The sequence below is a fragment of the Echinops telfairi genome, unplaced genomic scaffold, assembly GCF_000313985.2.
Source record: "Echinops telfairi isolate 266 unplaced genomic scaffold, ASM31398v2 ScPeMD7_5868;HRSCAF=6743_0, whole genome shotgun sequence".
In the NCBI taxonomy this organism is placed as follows: Eukaryota; Metazoa; Chordata; class Mammalia; order Afrosoricida; family Tenrecidae; genus Echinops; species Echinops telfairi.
In genome coordinates this window covers 9,118,993-9,121,688 of record NW_022109767.1, presented here as the reverse complement: position 1 = coordinate 9,121,688, position 2,696 = coordinate 9,118,993, and positions in this window count along the sequence as shown.

Below are 2,696 nucleotides of genomic sequence, written 5' to 3'. Positions count from 1 at the left end.
TTAATTCTGTATGGTACAGGGGATAGTTTTTGACCTCTTTTAGCATTTCAGACAACTAAGCATGGCCTGGTGATGCTTTCAATTAGGCATTGGGCTGCTAACCATAAAGTCAGTGGTTCATACCTACCAGCAATTCCATGGGAGAAAAAAATGAGTCTGCCTGCTCCCACAAAGATTTACTACTTTGAGAATCCTACTTGGGGTCAGAGTCAACTCCAGGACTGAGAGTGGGAAGGTTAAGTAGGAACCTGAGGCAGTTAGTTTATTGTGCCAACCTGGCCGATAAACACATGTGGGATTAATTGAAGGGTGGAGAGATAAATGGCTGGGTGAGCCTTGCCTTTCTTGTGTCTTACTCTGTGATGATCAGACCAGTGTGCGGCTGCCTTGCTTGTTCTGTGACTCAATTTGCAAGCTACACTACCTGTGGGACATCTAACCCATGGACTGTGTCAACGTAATTTGAGGTTCTTTCAAAACCTGCTTCGCCACACCATTGGAATTTATATCTCTTGAGCTGGGCACTGTCGGACCCTGTCATCTGGCTGACTGTTGGTGACCTGCTTGCTGTTTGCTGCCAGTGGCCGGATAACCTGAATTGCTCTACAAGTCCTTCAAGACTTGAAGGACTGCCAGTGTCTCACAACAGTCTCAAATGCACTGAGCCATTTGTATTGCTTTATAATTTAATGAGCTGTTTATTTCTTGTGTTATATATCTATCTATATATCTGTATAAATATTTATATAATTATTAGGATCCTGATTTTGTTTCTCTAGAGAACCCTGTCTAACACAGAACCTGAGACAATAGCCAACATTACAGAGATTCGGGATGCCATCACAAAGAGAAGATAAAGGAATGCAGGGTTTGGGTAAGCAAAATTCCTACATTTTTCCCCCTTGCTAACCAGATTAAGTCCTATTTAAATCATTGTCAGCCACATGTCATATTATCTCAGAAAGGGCATATATACTAGGAGAAGAGGGAGACGAAAGGGGGTGGGGGGAGACAAGAAGCCTTTTCAAAACACTGGGTCAGCTGAAAATGTCATTTAGTTTAAATCTGATGGATTTGCCCTGTTTGTTATTACTCTGAATTATTCAGCAACACTCTTGGACATGGGGAAAAAAGGACAAATATTGAATTTTTATATTTGGGCTACTTACTGTCACAGAGTCTGTATAATGAGACAGCACTGCATAATGTACATTGGGAAAGGACATGATGGTTCAGTCTTTTCCCTCACAAAACCCCATTGCAATGCTCAGAGGAGAGGCAAGCGTCATGGCAATGTCCCCATGGGCTCTTATTTGCACCACCGTAACCTGGGGCATATGAGAGATGACGATGCACCAAGAAGATTGCTTAGCCAATGGATCATAAAGGGGGTTCTGAAATCTATTTCAAAAGAATGGCTCCTGGATTTCCAGCTCGAGGAGAAAAAAAAATGGCGACTGAGCTCAAAGACTCTCCCAAGACAAATCCTTAGAAATAGTGAATCAAACATAACTAAAATCTTTTGAATGCTTAGCTGTGCTTTCAGGAATAAGAAAGTAATCTCTGGAGACCAGAAGGAAAAAGGAACTAAAAATCAGGATGGAAGGCTCAGACAAAGCATCTTTGCAGCTGCCTTGGTCACGCAGGGGATGGATTTTTAATATCGACATGAGGAGAGATGGTAAAGCTATCTGCCTATTATAGAAAGGGGAGCCAAGAATGAGCCAACTCATGGAACGGGGACTCTGCAAGAGTATATCCAAGGGGGTCCCCAAAAATAAACGGATTTTTTTCAAAGCTATGTATTTTAATTATTTTACAAAACAACCTTATCACCTTCAAAGTACTCTCCATGACACTTAATATATTTGTCAGATCTGCAATTCCATCCTTGGAGACATTTTTCAAACTCATCTGTTTGGAGAGCTGACAGCATCTCCCTCATTTTTTTCTTCACCTCTCCTACGTCGTCAAATCTCTGTCCTTTCGTGTCTCTCTTCATTCACGGAAACAAAAAGAAGTCGCAAGGAGCAAATTCGGTTGAGTCAGGTGTGTGAGCAAAAGAGGTATGCTGTTGTTTACCAAAACCTGGCACACTGAGATGGCTGCAAGAGCAGGTGCATGGTCATGGTGACCAAACCTGTCCCCCATATGCCACAGAGCAGGCTTTTTGGGTCACATATTGTTCGCAATCTTTTCAGAACCTCCGAACAGAAAGCTTGGTGGAAAGTGGGACCTGGTGGCACAAACTCCAAGTGCACTATCCCCGTCACATCGAGAAGCAGAGCATCCGCTTGCTCGTTGATTTCACTCGATGAGTTTTGGGGGGGCAAAGTGACAATGGTGTCTTCCACTGGCTTGACTGACATAGGCTTTCAGGGTGGTCGTAAGAGGCGCACCATGTCTCAGTAGTACTAATGACCTTGGGGGGAAACGTCTGGGTCACTTCAGAAATGGTCTTTTAAAGCACAGCATGTTCCCACTCAAAGCGCTTTCTGCTGGTCAATCGGAATCCGAGGCACAAATTTCTCAGCAATCCTTCTCATCCCAAATCTTCTGTTAAAATTCCCTGCACCCAGGTCCAAGGTAGTCCAGATAACTCTCATTACTTCGATGGCCCATCGTCAGTGTTCCCACACAAGTGCATCAATTTCGTTGACATTTTCTTCTGCTCTGCAAGTTGATGGACATCCAGA